The following is a 23,361-nucleotide window of genomic DNA, read 5'->3' as shown; positions in this document are numbered from 1 at the left end:
TGCATTAATATGATTAATTCTATTTGCTAGATAGTAGAGAGCATTTCCTGAATATACAGGCAATCTTTTTAATCCAAGGAGGAAGATGGTTTTAGGCTGAAAATTACCCTGATCATGTTTTAATTGTCCTTGTTATCTCAAATTGTCCTTCTTTGGTGTTTGGCCACCACTGAGGCAGGGAGAGAACCCTTTGTGGAGGCTATTGCTGTGTGGCCTGTAGTGTGTGTGTAAAATCCCTAAATATTACTGAAAGTGAAGAAATTAATTTTTCTTTCCTGGTTGCAAAAGTCAGAAGAAGACACACTTTGTTTTCAAGAACACTCAATACCTGCAAGCTGGAGGGTTTTTTTTGGAAGGCAGACCGTGTGCTAATGAGGACAGCACAATTGTCTGAAAGCTGAAAGAAATATTGGTTATCTCAAGAGTGCCTTCTGGGTGTGACCCAACACAAGTGACCAGACAGATTGCAAAATGGTGAATAATACCTGTATTTGGCAGGGGAAGGAGCTTTTATGTAAGTGCAAAGGGTGTCACGGGCTGTAAAAAGCTGCACACCTGGGGTCCTCATTAAAACAGGTTTGTCCTCTGCTGTTACAGCAGGACACTGAGCTTTCCCAATATAAGCAGGGATTTGGCCAAATGGTGGGAAGTACCACTGACTTCACCTGAGTGTGCTTCCAGGAGCTGCCTCTGCCTTACCCACTGCATTGGTTCTCATTCAGAAACCAAGTAATGTCACGTTCTGTTCAAGGCTTCACTGCTGTTGAAGCTGGCTGGGGATGTGCAGGTGCAGAGGGCTTCTCTTTGCAGAGGAATGTGTTGAAGGAATTGGATTTGTGTGTCAAAATCCGTCTGCCAGCACTGATAATAGTCCTGTTTTACACTGCTCACCCTTATCTGCAACTTCAAAGGGAAAGAGTGGAGACAACTCTGCAGCTGGTCTGCTGCTTTCAAAGACCTCGTCCTGCTGGGGTTTCTTTGTGGACCAGTCCATGGGTCCTTTCTTGTGTTTACAAGTTGTGTTAAAGAATCAAAGTACTTTGTTTTCAGTTGTCCCCTGCTTCACAAGGTGTATTTTAAATTATCTTGGCCTGCTGGGTTTTCCTCCCCAGGTTCACTGCAGCTGCTTCTGGTGTGAGAGCAGCATGTGCTCATTCCCCCGTGCTCAGCTGCTGGAGCTCCCCTTCTGCTGCAGGTAGAAGCCACCACTGCCAGATCTCTGAAGACAGTGGAGGAAAATGTTTCAAAGATGAGAGAAATGCTAATGTCTTTTGGTGCAGTTCCCCCACAACAGGAGAGATAAATTGTTGACCATCACTGCAGCCACAGAAATGGAAGAACTGTTCAGGAACAAGTGTTTGCTGAGCCAAGTCCGTTGTGTTCAAGATACATCTTGACATATCTATAGATCTGTGACGTGTCTTGACAAATGCAATGGAGTACAAACACATACAGATGTATATATTTATGTAGCCAAACTTCAGTTTGATGCTTGTAGTGCAGTCTCAGAGAGCTTTTGTCCCTGAGTAACAACCTTTCAGCTCAAGTGAAAAAACTGCCTTGTGCTCCAGTGTCTGCAGCCTGAGCTGCTGCTGTGGAACGCACTGAAGGTGCACTGGCAAGGATCAGTAATGGACGGGATAAGCAGAGACTATTTTCTGTTCCAGATCTGTGTGATGCTTCTGGAAGTGAGTTATTCACGGGGGCAGCTGCAGGCAAAGGCCTAAGGGCAGTTCAGAATTGGTTAATGCAGCAGCTCCTAGTGAAACCCTGGCTGAGGTCTGGGGCGGTGGGTGCCCCAAGCTGTGCAGCCTCGGGGCCAGGTGCTCCTTTCAGAGCCTCATGTTTCTTTAAGGAGTTAGTCCAAAACCTGATTCTGAGCCCAAGGATCAAGAATGGGCTCCCAGGCAGAAATAGGAATGATTTCTGGTGGGGCACATAAGAGGAAAAGAATTAATTTGGCAAGTTTTATTGCATCTCTGTGTGTGCTTCAAACCCCGGAGTTTTTTGTTCTGCACTGGGAGGTGCTGCCACTGATGGGTCTTGGCACAGATACATTTTCCATCTCACTCAAACATGGACTGCAAATCTCGTTGTATCATTTATTAAATACAAACACTTAATCTAAATATCTTGCCTCTTAATGTCTTTGATATCTTGTGTACACAGATCTAATCAGCTTTCCCAAAGCCCAGAGAGGGAAGGAAATAATGGGTTTGGATTCATGTGGACAGTAGATTTTGCTGCTTCTTGGCAGGATTTTATTTTGTCAGGGCAGGTCCTGATCTCTTTAGCTCATGCTGAGTTTGTTTTTGACATTCTTGGCTGTTTTACAGTATGGATGTTTTAATTCTTCCTTGCAGGGACCTCTCTTGTGGCTGGATTTCTAGTGGAGCTCGGGAAGATGCCAGGGCATGGGTAAATATCAGAGGATTAGTAAAAGGCAAAACGTTGTCAGCAGCTAATGTCTAATGACTGTGTTCCTGGCCACAGTAAGCTGGAATTTTCCAAGAGTCTGGAAAACCAGAGGGGTTACAATGCTCCACCATTTGCTTTGTCTAAGACCAAAAAGGCAAAACAGGAGTAGCTGCCTCCCTGTCCCTGTAGTGACCCACTGCTGTGAACTGCTACGAGGTCCTTCTGTGCTGAGGACCTGGACACTTGCTCAGCTTTCTCCCCACTTTTAAAAAGGCAGGATGGTTTGATACTTTCCATTCGGAGCACGGGGGAAATACCCATCTGTGCCTGCTTTCCTTCAGCCCCTTGTCTTCATGCTGCACTTTCTAAATTAATTTTTATAATCGTCTTTTAAATGTTGGAGCAGTTCAAATTACCTCTTTTAGTCAGAATTACCTGCATTAAAGATCTCACTTAAAAAGAAAGGCATAAAAGTAATTAATTGCATCAATTACAATAATGTGGCTTAGCTTGTGGTTTTTTGTCAGAAAAACCTGCTTTTGATAAGTCAGCTGTTCTTAAAAGGGGGAAAAAATAAAAGTGCTTCAGGCTGGAAGCTGGCAAGAAGGAATTCTGAAAGAAGGTGGTTTGCTCTGTAGTGTAACAGAATAAATTAACACCATTGATCCTGGAGAGGAGCCCTGTGCTCAGAACAGCCTGACAGGGCAGGGGAGTGCTTGGAGATGGGATTTTTATTTTTTACCCAGTCACAGATGCTTTGGATGACTTTGAACAAATATCCTTTGGTTTTTAAAGCCACACACTGGAATGTCTGAAGCCTGAAAGTCAAAGGGAAGGGAAAACTAAAGGAAGACCTTGAAAGATGTTTTGAGGGCAGCCTGGGCTGTGTTAGCTGGTTGGGTGCCTGGGTGTTCAATCTGGAGAAGAGAAGGCTCCAGGAAGACCTTAGAGCACCTTCCAGTGCCTGAAGGGGCTCCAGGAAAGCTGGGGAGGGGCTTGGGACAAGGGCAGGGAGGGAGAGGACAAGGGGGGATGCATTAAAACTGGGAGAGGGAGATTTAGGTGAGGCATGGGGAGGAAATTCCTTAGTGTGAGGGTGGTGAGAGCCTGGCCCAGGTTGCCCAGGGAAGCTGTGGCTGCCCCATCCCTGGCAGTGTTGAAGGGCAGGTTGGATGGGGCTTGGAGCAGCCTGGGCTGGTGGGAGGTGTCCCTGCCCATGCAGGGGGTGGGACTGGACGATCTTGAAGGTCCCTTCCAACCCAAACCATTTCATAATTCTCTGAACCTGCTTGGTGTGGATGGTAGAGGGATCCAGCACTGGCCTCGAGCCTCCCTTCCCTGGTGGACTTTGAATCCCTGTGCTGCTGCACCCCGGGGTGCTGGGCCCAGCTGGTGCTGGGGAAGCACTGGTCTGATGTGCCCAATGAGGCATTAATGGGTTTTGCATTTTACTGCTTTTAACTGGTGCCAGAAGTGCACGAGTCTCTTACTCTAACCCAAACACAAGGGTTTTAAAAGCCTGACTGGTTTCTTGTTCCAGTTAATGGGCTGGGTTAGACACTGTGGGAAGTGGTTCCTGCCTGTAGGAACATCCTCTCTGAAAAGCTTGGGCAGCCCTGCCTGCTTTCCCTGGTGCTTGCACAATCATTGCAGGTACAGAAAAGCTCACAATAAAAAAATCTCCTGGTCTGTTTAAACTCAGTTAATGCACACTTTGGTTTGAGCCTCATCTCCAGTTTCAAAAAGAAAAAGCTCCTTACCAGCAATATGATCATGTTCTTCCTAAAAATAACAGTTCTAAACCAAGAGACATTGAAGCAGGAGGGTCTGTATGTTGCTGCTCAGTATCTGTCTGCCCTGTCCCCACTGCCCCCCAACAAGAAACTCTGCAAGGTAACCAGAGCTCATGAGATTACCATTCAGAGCATGTTGCCATTGATTATTTTTTCTTAGGCTTCTTATGGAGCTATAGATTTTTAGCATTAAATTAGTATGTTGGTAGTTTTGTGGGAAGAAGAAAAGACTCATTAAATTTTGCAACCCTGGAATATGTATAGAACAGTGCTTGCAATTAAAATTAATTTTGAAGCAAGTTAACAGAAGTTTTGTGGATGTTTAACATCTTTATGGGTGCCATTCTTTGTAAATTCAAACTAATTAAGTCCAAAGGGACAAAATAATAGATTCTGTGGATGCCAGTGCTTGCTTTGCTTTTGGCACTCTTCTTTCTTTATGCAGGTTCTGATTTTAATAAGTTGCCAGATGAGTAATTATTTTGCTTTTTATGCCAAATTCTCAAGAATCCACCTTTCTCAATCTGTGGGAGACTGCAGTGCAGCTTTGATAAAGACTTGATGCTTGCTTTCCTCCACTGGCTCCAAGGTGTTTGCTGCTTTGCGATTGAGGAGATTTCAGACTGGATTTTAAAAATTTTCCTTCTAAACTCTCTGCTAAGACAACTTGTAACTGCTCTGGGGATGTAGAAGTCTCAGAGGGGCTGGAGGCTGGATCCTGACATTAACCCTGAAGTTCTGAGGTTTCCTTAACTGAGACTAACCAGTCTGAGATGTGTTTGGAATTGTGAATTTTGTGTTTCTTCCTCTCCTTTAATAATTTCCCTGGTATCATTTTCTTACACAGCTTATAGGTAGCAGTAAAAGTAAGGGGAAATATTTCCATGGATGAGGCTTTCATAATAAAGATGAGACCTGAACCTGCCCTCAGCAGAGCTTGGAAGCTCCTGTAGCAGGTTAGATGATGTCAGAGTTAGCAGAGTTTGTGGTTTGTATGACTCTTCCCAACAAAGTTGGATTGAACTAAAGTTTAATACAGTCGAGTGATCCTACCTTGAACAGGCTGCAGGCTCTACCTGGGCTCCAAAGTGATAAACCATGTGGAGCTTGGGAGAGGTTGTTAATGGCATTTTATTGATTGAAAGGGTGGAAGGTTCATTTAAACTGTGGCGGATTCTGGTAATTTCCTTGCAAATGTGACTGCTGTGTAGCTCTAATTGCTGCAGCAAGCTTTGACTTACAAGCAGCATTGCTAATAAACTTGTTAACATAGGTTGCTGCTTCCAGTAGTAAAGCTGGAAGGTTTCTTGGTAAGTCCACCTGCTGTGTCAGTGCTTCAGGTGCCTTGGCTCATTGATGTCCTGCAAGGGAGATGCTCAGAGCCATATCAAACAGGTGAGATTTCACAAAGTTATGGCCTGGCTGCAGCCCAGGATGATGTTGGCCTGCTGCAAGGTGACATTGCTGGCCCACGTTCAGCCTTGGCCACCAGGACCCTCAGGTCTTTCTGTGCAAAGCTGCTCTCCAGGCAGCAAGCCCCTGGCCTCAGATCACCCCTCTCCTGGGGCAATCCTTGGCAGTTCCTTTTGGGTTTCCTGATGCTCTGCCCATTTCTCAACCCTACTGAGGACCCTCCAAATGGCAATGGGGCCATCTGGTCCCTCAGCTGCTCCCTGGGTTTTGTGTGGTCTGAAGGTTTGCAGAGGGTGTGCTCTGTCCCAGTGTTCAGATGGTTCAGGTATAAACCAGTATTAGCCCCCCATGGAGGACTGTGTAAAGATGGAGTGGGTTTTTTTTTCAACAGAAAGTAGATCTTTAATGTCTGCTGCCTTTCTGTGAATCCTGTGATATTCTAATTTCAGAGGCAAGCATGTGGTTCAGGGTTTCTTCTCTGATCAAACACTTGGAAGTGCAGGATGATAGGCAAGCGTGGAGCAGTTGGCTCTGGTGCCACAACTTGCATTGGCTGGGAAGACTGGAGAAGATGCAGATTGTTCCTCCTCTGAGAATCTGGAAAAAGAAGAGAAAGTGCTACAGCAGCAAAGAGCACATGGAGGGCAGGTCTGAAAAAAAAAAAGTAAAATCCACTTTGGACATGCTGGCAGTGCTTTCAAGCAGTCAACAGTTTTTGCAGTTCAGGTTGTGCTCAGGTCAGGCTGCAGAAGAGGGAGGTTTCACCCTTGTGCAGTCCTGGTCCTGCTGTCATGGCAACTTTCTCTGCTTGGGTGTTAAGAGGCTTCTGCATCTTCCCCAGGCTCCCTGTGTTGGTCACTGGAGGGGACAGCCTGGCCTGGCTGCTGCTCTGGGGTTCTGAGGCTCAGCCCTTCCCAGGCCCTCGGAGGTGACATTTGGTGAAGCTGCTCTGCTGGTGCAGCGGGGAAGGTTCAACGTGTGGAGGGTCCCAGCTGTGCTGGGTGGGTCTGGGCTGTGCTTCGTTCAGCACCAGGGTTGATTCAAGTAGTGAAATCTGTGTCATTGAAGGGGCTCATCCTGGGGCTCTCCCCCAGATGTGAGCCCTGCTGGAACCGAGGGGTTGCCTGGTGTTCTCATGGCACACGTGAGGGCATCCTCTGCTCCCAGTGCTGTTCCTGTGCACCTGCCCAGAGGAGGAATTAGTATCTTCAGCCTCAGGATCTACCCAATGTGGCAAATCATCCAAATAAATTAATCTACAGTACAGGGTATTTGTGAGATTATTACTCTACCATCCCTGTGTTGCTGTTGAGTAAGTCCTCCAATGTGCTGTGAATTCACAAGTAGGTTTTTATAGATTTAATCTATTATTAATTTACTTAAACTTCTCTGAGTACTTTTTTGTTATTTGCTGTTCTAGGAAGCGTAAAACTTTTTGCAGTGAAAATGATGGAGCAATTTATTAAGTGTATTTAATATTAGCTTAACTGGTGGTTGTGGTCTCCTAAATGTTAGTCTGAGGAAATTTTTATTTTTCATGTAGAAAACAACTTTGTATTTTAACCATATTGTTCCTGTTCATATTCTGTGGTATTTTATGCATAATATCAGCCCTCGAGAGAATTTCAAGTCTCGTCTGCCTGAACGTATCTGCTGTGGTTTTATGTCAGGCTGGGAAGAGCACAAGCAAATATTTATTTTATCAATCTAAATGAGGAATTCTAGGAAAGACAAAATCAGTTCTGTCAAACTGCTGCTGTAATTGCACTTCTAATAACTTAGCACCTGCTCTTTTGGTAACTATTATCAAATCAAAGAAACAGATGGGCTTGCAGTTGGGTGGGAGTGGCCACTTGAAGACCTGTTTCATTATGTTCACTCCAGTTGGGACTGAAGTTGCCCTCTCACCAAGGGCTGCAAGGACACCAGGCATCACTCCTGCTAAATACATTCTGGATACTTCCCTGTTGGGCAGAGCTGGACATGGGGGAGCTCTTAACAACTGTAGCACCTTGCAGCCTCAACCCAGGCCTCTGCTGAGCTGTCCCAGCAGGCAGAGGATGATCTCGTTATTGCAGAGGTTTTTATCTAAATCAGAGCTACCAGGGGTGGTGGATGTGCTGCTGCTCAGACCTGCATGGGTGGGCACGTGCTCAGTCTGGGCTTTGGTGCAAGAGGGACTGAGAAGCAACGAGGTGATGTTCTCCTCACCCAGTCCTGATGGCTTTTGAGCTTCTGAGTAACCTGCTGTCTTTTTGGTCATCTTAAAATCAAGCTGTGGACAAAAAGCAGGTTATTGATTCTCTGAGACAAAAAGATTCTTTGCCAGCCAATTAATGAGCAAAGAACACTTCCAGTTTTTGATTTTTGTAAGAGTGTTCAAGTTGTAACATCTCAATTAACTCATGGCAGGGCCCTTCCCACAACATCTCAAAACCATGAAGAATTAATCTAGTCCTGACTAAGCAGAGTTTTGGGGGAGGTCTCTGCCAAGCTTGCTGGAGTCTGGCTGCCATGGATTGTTCTCAAAAACCCTTCTGGGTCACCATGACCTCAATGAGGGCCTCCCCTGATGGGCAGAGCCCAGAGCTGCTGCTTGCTGTGGGTCACTTATTATGGGGTCTCACTCATCACCCCCTGGGGACACTAGCGCAGCCAAGGGGCTGACTAAACTGCATGGCAGTTGGAGTTTTGCTGTAATAAATTATTCTTGGAATTTTCTTGTGTATCTTGAGTTGGCAGAATTCTCCTTCAGCCTGTCAGACTGCATCTCAGCTGAAGAGGCTGGCAGAAATGGTCAAGCTGGGAATGTACTGGGGGGGGGGGATGTTTGCAAAGTGTGTTTTGAGGTAGTAGTGCAGGTATTTGAAGACATTTCTCATGAGCAGGCTGTGACATGCTAAACAAAGTGGAACCTGTTGGTTCCAACTCTGCAGAGCAGGGTTTTGCCTGGATGCCAGTTGTTTGTGAAGTGTGCAAGGTGAAGAATGGAAGACGCAAAGATTCCGTTAGCAGTATAATTGGATGGGTAATATCTTGGGCCTTTTTTATGCATCTTTAACCACTTCATATTTGTAATGTGACAAAAATAGCTGTACAGTCTGCTGTGGCCATCACCAGTGCAGCTGGGAATAGATTTTAATTGATGGATACTGTCAAGCTGTTAGCGGCCATGCAGGCATGAGAACCATTAAAGTGATACTTCTTGTCCCTGCTCACTTAAACACTCTGCTACCAAGTCATGGCAGAGTATTACTTTTTATATCATATTGTCAGCATATATTCTGGTAGCTTATTAGGGCCGTGTCCTGGATTTTTAAGTTTCCCAGCAGTGATTGCTGCTGACCACTGACTTAATCTCCAGGTATTACAGTAGGTGGTGCTCAGACCATAATGAAATCAGTCTATGGAATGAGGGACAAGCACATCTTTGGAGTCCAGTTTGCCTGTGACTTTGAGCTGCAGTGTTTCCCTGGGTGAAATTAAGAAGGTGGTGTTTAGCTGTGGGACTCTGAGGCCATGCTCCATCCTGGAGGATGTGGGCAAGTTTTGGAGTATCCCACTGTTACCAAGTCTTTCACCATTTCCTTTTGTGTCAGGCAGAGGAACTGGTTCTGGAGCCTTATCTTGAATGGAGGGGAGACTGGTTAAACCTCAGCACTTTTCAGCCTGGAGTGAAATTTTAACTTCAGAAAAAACTAGCCAGTAAACCTGGGGCAAGGGCATTTGGGAAAAGAGCAGTAGCTTCCTGCACAAGGCAGCCTGGTGTCTTCTGCTCTTTCCCTTTAAAGCAATAATAAAAAAATGTAAAGTGCATGAGCAGGGAGCAGAGTGAGAGAGGCTGTGCTGGTGGACCAGTCTGGTGGAGCACTGTGTGAGATACAGAGAGCAAAAATTTCAGAGGGCCCAGAAAGCAATTGACCTGTTCTCCGAAGTGCAGACTTTGCCCAGATGTCATTACAGGCCAGATAACCTCTTGCCCAAGCAGTGCCTGCTGGTTATTTCACTGGAGCTGCTAAACAGCATGAGCCAGCAGCCTTTTTATGACAGAGTTCCTCCTTGGTGGAAGGAGCATGTTTTAACTCATGTTCTGGAGGAGAGAGGAGACAGAGAAGACTCATTGCTATTTTCTTTGTGGATAAGCAGGAAACATCCATCTCAGGGCTGCACAAGCTTTCCTGTTGCCATCAACAGAGAGCCAACTATATTCTAAATGATTACCCTGTGTAAAAAATCATGGCTGTCTAGTGTGTGCAGATATTTTATTAAGGCATATGAGCTGTACAGAAGCTTCACAAGGAGCTGCAGTAGCACAGGTAAGGAGATGAAGCTGCAGAGGGTCTGACCAGCAAAGCAAACCATCAAAGTCTTCATTTCCTCCTTTTTGCTTGGACTTTTTCTGCTGTGAGCTCCTCACCTGGCTGTTCTGGCTCCTGCCCCAACCTATGGTACTCTCTTCTGTCTCTTCCTCCTCAGCTGGGCAGCCTCCTGCATGTACATTTGCTTGTCTTCTTCTGGCTGGCTGTGCCACAATTGCCCCAGCTTCTGGGCAGTTTGTGTAACTGACCAGTGTGGGTGTGACTTCTGCAGCTCTGACCGATGCTGGGCCATGAAGAGAAAGAAAGCAGACGGTGGCTTCTTCCTCACAGTGAAGGAAACTCTCTTCCTCTGCCGCCTTCTCTGTCTTCTCCTCACTCCCCTTAGATGACTTGATGTTCTCTTCCTTGAGACCCTTCTCCTGCTTCGCCTTGCCATCTCTCTTTGCCTCTTTCTCTCCGCCCCTTTCTGTTTTTTCAAAGGCTTCTTCGAAGCCTTTCTACTAGTCTCAGGCTTTTGGTTGACCTTGGACTTCTTGATGGCGATGTAGAGCAGGCACACGGCGCGATTCCTCCTTCGGGGCCTGCAAGCAGATGAAGCCATGCAGTGGTGGGCTGGGCTGCTCTGCTCCTGGTTGGAGCTACATCTCTGTCCTGCCAGGAGGAGCGGAGAGAAGGAGAGAAGAGAAGACTGTGCCGGTGCTCCAGGCTGTGGTGGGGAGGACCGGGGAGGACTCATGGTGCAAACACCATTTGTGACACAAAGCTCCTCTGAGCCAATTGGCAAGGGCCAGGTCTGCTTCCTCTGTTGCCCCGAGGGTCGGGATGATGTCACGGCTGTTGTGAGGTCACCCGAGGGTTCTGGGCGCTGGGGTTTAGTTCCATTCACTGCCCAGTGTTTGATAAATAAGTGTAACACCCAAGGAGATAATTGGATGCCTCTAATTTTTTGTCATGATAAAATGTGAAGCTGCTGTTAGCTGCTGAGAGGTGGCAGCTCATAATGTGAAAATGGTTTAGTAGCAGCCCTAAAAATAATTGTACGTGACAGCTGTTTCTTGGTTCCTGTCAGGATAACTACTGTAATTTAAATCCGCAGCTCTTGGGCTACATGTCTAATTTATTTGGGTGGACTTTTCATTAATTTGAAAGGTTCTGAGGGTTTAAAAGCCTTCATTAATTACATTTTAGTAATAGAAAATGTAATAAGGTTCTGCGAGTTTGTCTGGGAATAAACCAGAGAAATTTCCCTGGTTTTGTTTGCTTGTTTTTGAAAGCTTAAATCAGTTGTTTCCAGGCAATAGCTGCTTTTCTGCCCCCTTCAGAATTCTTGTGGCTAAGTACAGGAGTTTGAATAAAGCAAATTGAAATTTTGACCATTCATTGTAAGTACAAGATGACTTATTGAAGTTCCCAGTCGTGTTAAATATTCATATGTAGTGGATTGCATAAGTATTAAATTATGAAACAGCCCCTGCTTCTGTAGAACTGGTCTTTCTGAAAGGCAGAGGTGGAGGAACAGAAGGCTGGAAGCAGGGAGACATCCCCATCTGTGTCTCAGACAACTTTGGGTTGTGTGATCCCATCACCACTGGTGGGGCTGGTGGTGCTGCTGGGCTGTCCAGTTCTGTCAGGGCAGGGGACTCATCAGGCTCTGTAGAAGCTTGTGGCAAAACCAAGCCTGGAAAAAAATATTTAAATGCAGTGGGGCTTTTGTGCTTGTCTGTTCCCCTTCTGTGTTTACTCTCCATTGTTTTCAAGTGACCCCACGACAGTAAATAAAATTGGAACAAACTCAGCCTGTTTGTAGTACCAGAAGGCCTGCTCCTTTCATGTCACGGCTCTTTTTTGCTTTCTCTCTGAGCAGAGAGGGTGATTTGCATTCCATTTATCTATCCCACTTTCCCTTCCGTTGTTTCTTTTGCTCTCAAAAGAGAACCTGCATTTGTGATTATTCCAGGGCAATGAAATAATTTCATTACAGCTTTCAGAGGTCTCTTCAGCAGGTGCTTTATTATCTCAATAATTCGGCCTAAGAGACTTTGCAGATTCCCCAATTCCCAGAGTTCAGGAGCTACAAATAAAACTCTTTTGCTCTTTCCCTGATTTGGTTTGTTTAGCCTCATTTATCTGTGTTCTTTCCAGATCTTCCCCTGGAATTTCATTTAAATGTGGAATGGATGATATTCAGTAAAATTGCCTTAAGGAGTGCATTGTGTTAAAATGCACATGAGACTGTGTGTGTCCCACTTGGCTGAGGTCATTTATAAAATTCACTTTGAATTGAGGCCATTAATCTGAATTCAATAGAATGTTTGCTCATGTTGCTGAATTACCTACATAATTCATCAAAATAGGCCAGCTCTGTTCAGAGAAATCTCAGGATTGGAGTGCTGGGATGAGCACGGGCCAGGGCCCGTGTGGGGACAGAGTCTTGTGTCCTCCCCAGCGTGGGGACATGTGGTGGGGTTTGATGTGTGCTCCTGTGTGCTGTGCAGTTATGTGGACAGTGAATTCTAAGCCTGAAGATTATATTAACTTAATAAACGTTGTTTAAAATATTACTTTATACAAATGTCAGTAGCTGGAATTACCCAGTCAGGAAATTGAAGTGTTGCCTGATGAGCAAGAGCCTCTAAAAGTGCCTGAACCACGTTAATTGAAAACTCTTAATGCATTTAATTTATCAAATTCGAAATACAAATAAAAAAAAATCTGGGAGGGAAGACAAATGTGGGATGTGCTGCTAATGATGAGCAGTTTGAGTGTTTCATGTTCCCTGCTTGGGGCTCCTGCTGGAGGTGGCAGCTCAGTGTCCTGCCCTGCTGCCTGCTCTGCAGCCTGGCTCTTCCTTCAGCTGAGGGAAACATTTCACACTTGTCTTGGTGCTTCTGGAGTTGAGGACAGCTGGGAAGGGATGTGGGGTAGTTGCTGCCCCCCTTCCACTGCTGTCACATCTGATCAGTTGGGAACATCACAATAAAGCAGGGAGAGTTATCTGATATGAGTTTGTAGGGAGCTGTAGCTCCAGAGGGACTGTCCCTTCCTGATGACACAGCAAGGTACAGTGGGTTTGCTGGGGTTTTTACTCAAGTGCAGAACAGGAAAGATACTCTGGGCCTTCTAAGACTTCCAGTCTTTATTTTCACTTGACGGTGTTTACAGAAAAGCTCTGCTCTCTCTCTGTGAGCAACCTGACTTTCTATTTTGGGAGAAGTTTCTTTGAGCCCTGGAGCATGGGAGCTTCCTGGCTGTTGCATTTCTGATGGGCAGTTCTTGCCTTGCTCCTCACTGCTGGAGTCCACGTGCTGTCCTGGGCAGCCCCTGGGGGTTAAGGGCTTCAAGGCTTTGAGGGGAAAGGGGGTGTGTGTGTACACAAACAGGTACCAGGAGTATGGCTTGAAAAAGACCAAAAGACTTAATTAGAGCATTTTCAAAGCAAAAAAGGTCATTTTGCCCTAGGTAAGATGTGGGAGTTGTCTTACTTTGTTCTTGTTTATCATCTCTAGGTGAGACACTGATTTAGCGGGTTTGATGTTTCCTGTTGGTGCTTGGCTGGAAGCAGCTGGGATGCACAGCAGCACAGTTCTTGCAGGAGGAACTCCTTTGGGTGTCCCTGAAGTTGTGAACACCATTACTGCAGTTTAAAGCATGTGCTGGCAGGGTAGGAGGGATTTTTAAGCCTTCAGAGTAGGGTTGTATTCCTTGTCGTGCTCATCATGACATGCAGTTCTGGTAGCTCAGCTCATCAGAAAGGAGTAATTCAAGCTTAATTTCTTCGGCCAGGTTTTCTAGCAGTGCCTTCAGCATGTGAGTGTAGCTGCCGTGTGAAACTTGACTCTTGTGCTTAAAACCCCTGTGAGCCCCAAGCTGCCCCTGTCTGTGCTGGGTGCTGGTGGAGGCTGCTCTGCCCCATCCTCACCAGCATCTCCAGGGTGGAGAAGTGTGGCTGTCCTCATGTGCTTGTGTGTGGAGTTCTCAAAGGGTTCATGGAAGCTGTGGGAAGGAACCTGTTCACACCAGTGCTCAGTGTTTGAGATGTCTCCTTGTGTACAACAATGATCTTCAGATCAGTCAGGAGTGATGGTTGGTTGGTTGAGGTGGTGGCATTTGTTTCATAAATATACATAAAGACATTCTGAAATTGGTCATTAAAGTGGATTTTTGTCCATTTTCCTAACTGAAGCTGAGCAAGGCCCCTGGCTCTCAGAGATAACCTGCTTAGTGGGGTTACTGCAGACACCCGATGATGAGGAAGAGATTTTGCCATTAGTCCTGGCAGAAGAAAATCTTTCTCGTGGACCTGTTTGGATTTCCCATGAAAAGCAGAATCTGTAAAGCTGGTTTGTAACACAGACCAAACAAAAAAACCCCTCACAGGCCTTGGCCACTGAAATGACTCACTCATCTATGACCTTACCTCTCTGCCTATTAGTTAATGAGTGTTGATTAAGGTATGAAATTGGTTCCAATTTGCCATGGTAGGTGAAAATTTCGTGCTGGAAGGAATAACATAAAAGGCAACACAGGGAAATTATCAAAAGTAGAAGACTCCACGTGAATTGCAATTAATGTGAAGGTAAACCTATTGCCAGAGTGCTCCCAGCAGCACTCAGTTACTGCCTCATCACTACTAATCCTTGCAATATACATTAGCTGTTAATTTGAAATAACATTTTTTTAACTACTTCTTTAAAAACTCGAAGGTGAAAGCACCTTGACAGAAACTATCTCAAGACAGGAAAAAAAAACAGAAAGATGAGAAAAAATGTCACTGCTCATAATGATGTTAATTATAAGGGGAAAAAAATGTTGACATTTGAGGGTTCAGCTGGAGGATTAGACACATGCCCAGGTGGAGAGGATCTGTGTAGAGTACGTGGAGAGAAGAAAAGTTGTGTAATGTCTGAAAGTCTCACATTTATGTAAGAGCAGGAGAAAGGAAAAGGTTCAGCACTGTCTGTCTTTGTTGGTTCTCCTAATTACACTGTGTGGATCTGGAGTTACTTTTAAAAGCTTCATCTCAGGGTGTTTCTCAGACAGTCTGATTTGTGGTGGCGGAAAAGGTAATGTTATTTTAAAAGTCAGAGGTAAACAGAAGGAATATGTTACTTTTCAAAATCTGATGATACTTTGGTGACTGTTTTGCATGTATTAGTTACAGGTAGTCTCAGTTGCATAAAGCTAAGGTGAGAGACTTAGTTTTGATCAGAATAGCTCCTTTTGTAGCTGAGGTGGCACATGGATCCTTTTAGCAAAACGTTGGTGCCTGTTGCTGCTTTTCCTCATGTGCAGAAGTGAACAAAGCACAGGTGGGTAAGACACGTTCTTGCCGCTTCTGCTGGTTTATTCTCTTGTTAAGGTGAAGTGCTTTCACTCCAGTTGTTGAACGTGTCAGTCAGCCATAATCGTGCTCTAATTCCAGAGCCTGGGAGACTTATTTTTGGCTTTAAGTTGGAGTGAGGAGCACGTACCCTCAGGAACGTAAAAAACCATGCACTGGCGTGTCTGCCTTGGGCAGCGCTGGGGTCATCACAGGTGGTTTGTCCAAAGGAGAGCCTTTATTTTTCATTTTCCCGCCGTGACACTGGGAGATCAGAAGAGCTGTGAAGCCAGGGGTGTGCTGGTGGGTGAGCAGGGGTGCTGGTGGTTGAGCAGCTGCAAGCCCTGGGGCTGCCCGGGCAGGAGGCAAAGCGCCGTGTTCCAGCGCTGCCACGCGCCGCAGCCCGCCCTGAGCCCAGGGACACACTGACTCCTGGGGCCTTGTCCTCCACCTGCTGACTGTGCGTGGGCCAGGTTTATCCCCTTGGCACCCCGTGCAGTGTGTGCTTTCAGCTGCCCCCTGCCCCTCTCCCCCCCTTTATTGTCCTGGCTGTGGCAAGCAAAGGTGACTGGGAGGAGAATGAGCTTTTGTGCTGAACAGGCTTTCAAAGATGCTGCTGAAAGATGCCAAATCTTCAGCTGCTTGTCATAAACTATTTATTTGCTTTATAATTCACACTATGTTGCCTTTTTATTTCTGATCCTTTTTAATATGAGTAGTTACTCAATGTTTTCCACTTTAATGCAATTATACTATACTTTGCCTTTTCTCTGTCCCAGGTAGCTGACAAGCTTGTTCAGCCATTACATGGTATTAAATGAAGTAATTGCAATATTAAGTTCTTTCTTCCATGCCATAAAAAAATGCTATTAAAGAGTCACTGCAGGATACTGCCTACAGAATTGGGTTTTAGGCTGAAAGCTCTGAAGGCACATTTTATTGTTACTGAGCACCCCAGGGTGCCTGGGAGAAGGTAGCAAGGGCTCTCCTGGCTCTTTGACCTCTGCATCTGTGCTCTGCCAGAGGAGTGAATGCAGGAGGGGCTTCATGGGGACTGGCTGGTATCAACTGGCTTGTATGTTGTTGACCTCAGTGAGAATTAAACATCTGCACTGCTGCAAGTCATCTCCCCCAATAAGCATATTCGGCTGATACCCAGATGGAAGTGGTAAAAACCTCTTCCTCCTTTTCACCCTGAGTTAATTCAGGGCAAGATGCTCCTTTTACTGCATTCTCTTGATGGCATCACCAGGGCTATCATCTTGCCAGGTTATAAGGATCATAAATGCTCCTGACTGTGCCCTCTTCTCTCTGGGTTGCTAACATTGAGCCATTGGGGAGGTGATAAGCTTAGGTGCCAGGCTGATCACTCACTTTATCACCTTGATTTGGTGGCTGGCTGTGTCTCTGCAGGTTGGTCATGGACTTTGTCATGGGTGTTCTCCCTGTTTGACCTGGGCCATGGCTTCTCACACGGAGACCAACTCCAGGGGGTGACATCTGGGGAAGAAGAAAGGACAGGCTGCAAAGGCATCTTGTAAGGGAAGGAAGGGGACGTCATGGAACTGATAAGCAGTTTATTTTAGAGGACTTATTTTAAATGCTGTATGTAAATGCTGCAGAGATGAAGTGCTGTGAGTCCCCAGATAAGATGCTGGTGGGTAAGATAACAAAGGTTTTGAGGAGTGCTGATCTCAGGAATGTTTCTTGATAGTGCTGGAATACTCTGCCTGTTTTTCTTTGATAGTGAAATCACCTCCCTCTCATGTCCACTGTGGTTTGCTTTTTATGTTTTGGTAATATTTGTCAACAGAACAGACAAAATGTGGCTGCCATCCCTGCCCTGATTTCTGGTTTAATGCACCTGTTATTTGTTGTTAGTGGAGACTGGCCTTTCAGGGGAGAGAGCCCTCTCTGGGATTGAAGGGAGGGTGTGTAATTTAATCTTGTGGCTGTAAAAATCCATTCCTTGATGGTAATTTGGCTGTGCCACTGCACATATTAAATGACTTAACTGCACTTTAATAGAGTTATCATCACAAAGAGTGATACAGACCAACAGGTAGAGGAAGTTGCTCAAATTTTGTGCATCTTATGAACACTTTTGACAATAGTTTCTTTCCTCAGTTGTATTGGTTCACACCCAAACATTAGCAAGATTCACTTTGTTTATAACAACTGCCTTCTCTGTAGTACTTTCACCTGCATTTGTCCAGGGGTCCATAAAATAGTACTGGTTTTGTTTTAACAAGAAAAAAACTGATGAGAGGAGAAAGATCTGGAACAGGCATGATGTTTAGAGAGGAGAAGGAAAGATCTCAATAAGGAAGGGTGAATTTATTTCAGGGAATTTCTCAGGCAGAGCTAGGCCTTCTGTAAACGGAATATGCTTCTGTGGTTGGGGCACTGGTCTGGTCTGGTCATCAGCTGGTTTCAGGTGTACGGATTAAAATCTTTGGGTGCTGGGAGGAGATCTAGGATCCTTGATATTAGAAAGTGAACAGAAATTATCACTTGGAACAAACCCAAACCTGTCAGTCTTGGATTCTTTCATCTGTCACAGTGATATCTAGGTACCCAGTGAAATTACTGCCTTGGGGTACCTGGATGGGAGGGCGTGTTTGTACAACTAGGTAACTAAAAATAGAGACTGAGGGTTTAACGTGTACAGAGGGGGTTGCCAGCCTGAGTCGCTCTCTGCCTGTGCTCTGTGTGTGCAGTAGTGTGGAAACCCAGGGCTTGGGGGAGCTGAACCTTTCCAGGCCAGTCCTAATCTCATTATACCAAGTGGCAATTTCAGCAGGTTAGGTCTAGTCAGAGCTCGAGCTGATGGGGTGATGTCTGGGGGTAATTCTTGTAGACATTTTGGAAAGCCTGGTTGGAAGGTGCAACTGCAGGTTTTTCCCTTGCCCCTCTCCTGCCCACGGTTAATTGTGCTTGGGCAAATCCTCAGAAGATTCCACGAGTGGTGTGTGTCTGTGTTGGTCACAGCTCTTATGACTGAGTTGTTCAGGGTCCCTACAAGGCCAGGTAGGAGCACCCTGCAGCTGGGATGCCAAGCCAGGCTTCCTCTGCAAAGCCTCCTGCCCTGGCTGGGTGTGTGGCTGTGCTGGCCCTGGCTGCTCAGGCAGACTGGAAGATGAGAAATGCATCACACTGGTTTTTTGAGTCTTTCCTGTCCTGATACTGTAGGACTCTGGGCAAAGCATGGCTTTTCTCCCAGACAGCAGCTGTTCCTGGCAGAGGCTGCTGTGGGACTCCTGCCAATTAAATCTCTGTTACTCTCTCTGTCCAACTCTAGAACAGACACAAGCAAAATCCATTGATATTAAGCAGACAACATGAAACAACCTAAATTAACAAATCCTCCTTCCTCCTCCAAACTTTTGACTGAGCGAAGTGTCTTATAAACATCAGATGCTTTTCTCAGAGCTGTTGCATCACTGTCCTGTACATTCCTTAAACTGTACAGCTTCACTGCTGCTCCACAGCTTGCTGTGATCCAGTTGTGCCCTTGGCTAGTTCCCTTCCTGCTTCCCTTGGTTTGTCCCAGGGAGATGGAAGTTCTCTGGGGATGTGGCCAGTTGTGTCACTGCAATTACTCAGTGCCTGTGGCTGTGGGGTCTGTCCTGATGGACTGTCTAGATTGTAAAAGGAATTGTTCACATTATGGAGATTTTAATGGTAATTTTGCAATGTTTCTTAAGTGCAGCAGGCATCACCAGTAGCCTGGTTAACCTGTGAACATCTTCCTGACTGAGAATGGGAGGACAGGAGTTTAAAATGGAATTTAAAATGAGTTTGTTTTCCTTTTTTAAAAAAGCTTTCACCTAGAGAATCTCTGAGGTGGTTACTAGTGAGTTACTGGATGAGATGACATGTTAACATAGATACAGGAGCCCTCACTGGTGGGACTGTGCCACTTGATGCTCCAAGCAATCATTTATTTACTTGGATGGAATGCTTGGAATTCTCTCAACAAACTGTTTTGTTACACCAGCCCTTTGAAATGGATTTTTTTTTAAAAATATTTCACTAAAAAGGATGGGGCAGGCTTGTTTTCTGCTCTTCTGCTCCAATTATTCAGTTGCTTGCTAAGTAAATATACATGATACTTCAACCTCTTCAAAATGTCTCTCTTGACAGGAAGAGCTGAAGCCATTAATGGTGGCTTGGGAAAGAGCATTAGTGAGCAAAAGGGGAAAACAAGTCTTATTTCTTCCATAGCTTCACTGACTGAATGCTGCTGAAGGGGCTTTCTTGTCTGCTGCTGGATTACAATAAAGCTCAAGCATTAGCTTATCAGTGAGTGCAATCAGAAAGCTTCCTGGAGGCTTTAAGCAGGTAACTCCTTTTCTTTCTAAAGAGGCAATGAGGACAATGTAGCATTCAGTGCAAAAATGAGAATCTAACTCAACAATTTGTTGCTTTAGCTGGTGGCTGGCACCTCTCACAGGGCTTTGGTACTCTGACAAAATAAGTATTTATTACTTTGCAGGTCTTGCATTAAATAGTGTGGTGTAAAATGACAATGTCAAACCAAGTTAAGGATCTGCTTCATTATGAGAGATTTCCCTATAATAATCCCATATATTATACTTCTGTAGTCACTGCAGAAATTACCAGAGGGACCACTCTGCACAAACGGCTGCTTCTTCAACATCATCATTACTGAATCTTTGCTCCCTCATAAAAATTCCTCTCGGTGATTCCACAGATAATCTTTCTTCTTGCCTGTCTTTTATTTGTTAGCCTACCCATACAACAACAGAGCTGCCCTCCTGGAGAGGGGGATGGAGATCTGGAAAGAACTTGCTTTTTGTAAGGGCAGGATTGATGCTCTCATTGAAGGGAGGAAGGAGCTGAGAGGAGCCTTCGTGCCTGATGCTCTCTGGGCTTGAGCTGGGTCACAGATGACTGGCAAGGGCTGGCCCAGTTGATGGCATTGGTAAATTGTGGGATCATCATTAATGTGCTGAATTGGTCTGTTCTCCAGTCTGTGGTCTCTGGGTAAATACCTAGAAGGAATTTGGGACAGAAATATGTTCTGTGCTGTATAAAATATAGGAAACATGAGGACAAATAAATCAGTGTGTGTACATGACTTTCCAGAACAAGGTCTTACCCCAGGCATGTCTAGACTTTTAAGCAGATTGCACATGGGAAAAGAGCAGCAGATCCCAGCCTGGGGCCCTGGGCTCTGGGCCATGGGCTGGTTGTGTCACCTTGGCCACTTCCCCTCCCGGTACCGCAGGTGATTGTGGTCTGACCTTTCTGCATCACACACGGATTGACTGAGGGGCCGTCTGGGGAAGATCCAGTGCTCCCAGGCCATTTTTCTGGGAACTGTGCCAAGCTTTTGTTTAGCTCTTACCCAGTCCCAGGCACCTTGATCAGAAGAGTATCAGGATTAATAAGGTAAATGTGTTTGCAGTTGGAAACAATCCTTCCCTGTATCTTCTCCTCCTTCATTCTGGTCCTTTTGATTTTGATCCAGTGTTTGACTTAACATTGGATTTCCTGCCTTGTGTAGCTCTGTCTCAGAGCTTTATTAATATTTCTGGAACTTTTCCTGAAGTTTCCATGTACAGGACACGTGTTTCAGTTCCTGGGTCTTCAGAGAGGCCTCATTTACTGACTCTGCTTGAATGACCTTGGAGAGTAATTTCATTTTTTTCTTTCTGCTGCCCCTGCAGCCTCCTAGTGGGCACCGAGGATTAGTGGTTTATCCTGGAGACAGGGGCATTTCCACTTTTAAGAGGGAGGTTCAAAAGGGGTTTCCATAAGGCGAAGGAGGACTCGGTGGAATGTGCTGCCTTCATGGGGGGTTGTTCCTCTGCTGCAGCAGCAGGAGCAGGGGGTGCAGCTGCCCTCACCCTGCAGCTGCTGCTGGCTTGGCTCTTGCCACAGCTCTGGTGAGCTCTTGTTGCAGGTACCCAGGCAGGGCATTGCCTGCTCTTCTCCTGACAGCCTCGCACTGCTGCTGAAAGATTTTTCCTGTAACTTTTCACATTACATTACTTGCCATATTTTTGGAGGGAGCTTGTGGCTGAGAAGCTGGTTCTGTCAGCTCTGTGCATCTCCCTGCTACTGGAGTTTTCCCCACGGTGGGAAATGAATCACACAGTTCAGTGCCTCTTCTAGTGTCCAGAGGAAGGTGCAGTGGGCTCAATGGGAGGAAGCTGAAGATAGTTACTTCCCCAGCTCCAGTGGTTTTAAGTTGCCTGCAGTTAAGAGTATCCTTGTACCTTCCAGACTTAAGACAGAAGATAACACATTTGTCACACAGCACAGTCCTCTCTGGATGTTCTTTTCCTGCCTTAAGCATGGAGCAAAACAAGCACAGCTTTATTCCAGCTTTTACATCAGAGTTGCTTTTTACATCTGCTGGCTGGGATGCCAGAACACCACCACCTTGTAGTGTGCCTGCCTGGCACTGGGTGCTGAAGATGGTAGGACTGGAATACTGGTCAGTGCCAATGGACCTGCTTTCACTTGGCCTCCTTGTACTGCCTGATGTCAAGGACATGGTTACTGTGATTGCTTTGCTAGTATTCAGAGGAAGGAATTTTTACATAGTTTCCTGTCTTAGCCTGGATGCTCACTAATGTCAGACACTGAGTTTATTATTCCTAAAGCAGCTTAAGTTTAGCACAGAAGTAATTTTGGTGACTGAGGAAGCTATTCCAGGAGGCTAATGTCTAAGGACAAACCTTCAGTGCTGCCGTTAGAAGGGAGGAGGCAGAGTTGGGTTTGTGTGCAACATGGTGTGTGTGGGGTGAGAGGGAAATTCAGGTCCTGACCAACAGAAGTGGCTGTTGGGTGGTGCTGAGGGGGCTCCCAGGGAGGCTTCTTACTCCTGTGTCCCCATTGCTTCTGGCACAAGAGCATGCTTAGGAAAGAGGGAGTGGAAGGAACTTTTTTCCTTAATGAACAGGGTTCTGCTCCTTTCTGAATGAAAGGTTGAGCAAACATGCAAGGGTTTGGTAGGAGGATTGCAGCAGGATGACAAAATGGAGCAGCTTCTTTGCAGGCATCCTGGAGTCTACATCATCCATCTATCAAAGTACCTTTCACAAAGAAAGATTTTTCAGAACAGCTTTTTTCCCTTTATATCCAGAGTCTCTGTATTTAGAAATGAGAGTGTTTAATTAAAACAAACAAACAAACAAAACAGGAAAAAAGTCCCACTTTCCAGCAAACCCCTTCAAGCTTTATGGCTGGATTTTTCAGACATTGTTATATTGTTTGTTAATGGGATATATAATTTTCCAGCAGCTGTGGCATGTGGAGGGGAATGTCAGTTCTGAATAAATACAAGATCAGAAACAGATTCCCAGAAAGGCAGCTAACAAGGTCTGGAAAAAAAAATTGCCATGGAGATGAATGTAAAAGGTGATGAAGGCAGACACAGTCACTACATAAACACACGTGGCTGCCCCACGGAGGAAGGGAAACTATTTTCACTTGGAAGTAGCTGAAGGTTAGAACACAGAACTGTTCCTTGCCTGTCATGGTTATTTTTAAGCAATGAGGGAGGCTACAAAACGACTGTTTGAATCACTGTCAAACAGAGATGTTGGAGGGAGAAAAGAGTTGTGAGCTGCTTTGGAGGAGGCTAAGGGTGTTATCTGAGCTTTCTGACCCTGGTGTGTGATCCTGCTGAGCTGAGGATGATGAGGAGCAGGTTTGAGCTACTCTTCACAACTATGAGATGCAGCTGATGTACCCGTTGGAGCAGAATCCAGGTTGTTCCTGGCCAGCTCTGCACGAGCAGTGATAAAACCTCAGTTTTGTCTCCTGTAACACATGCACCATAAATCTACACTCTGGTCAAAATCCTGCTGAAGCTGATGGAAGTACTGCCTTAAAACGTATTATTGGTTCAAATTATTTCTCAGCTTTATAGGTATTACCTGCAAAAGAGATCTTGGGGGGTTAGACTCTGAGTAAGATTCCACAGTTTATCATTAGCTCTTGCTGGCACTTGATTGGTACTGAATGCTGGAACTGGCCAAGAGCTGAGCTGTGCTTCAGGATGCTGCTGCACGTGGTGTTTTCTTCAGAGAAGACACAAGGAGGCCCTTGCTTAAAAAAT

The 23,361-nt window shown here is 45.6% G+C and overlaps 1 protein-coding gene across 1 annotated transcript in view; it reads left to right on the top strand.

Moving 5' to 3' along the window:
* CSMD2 (CUB and Sushi multiple domains 2) overlaps positions 1 to 23,361 on the top strand; it is a 262,798-nt gene that overhangs the window by 78,797 nt on the left and 160,640 nt on the right. The gene's annotated exons all lie outside the window — the stretch shown is intronic.

This window comes from Apus apus, chromosome 21 (genome assembly GCF_020740795.1).
Source record: "Apus apus isolate bApuApu2 chromosome 21, bApuApu2.pri.cur, whole genome shotgun sequence".
Lineage (NCBI taxonomy): Eukaryota > Metazoa > Chordata > Aves > Apodiformes > Apodidae > Apus > Apus apus.
The sequence above is the reverse complement of the archived record's forward strand: the minus strand, read 5'-3'. Positions and strand labels throughout refer to the sequence as shown.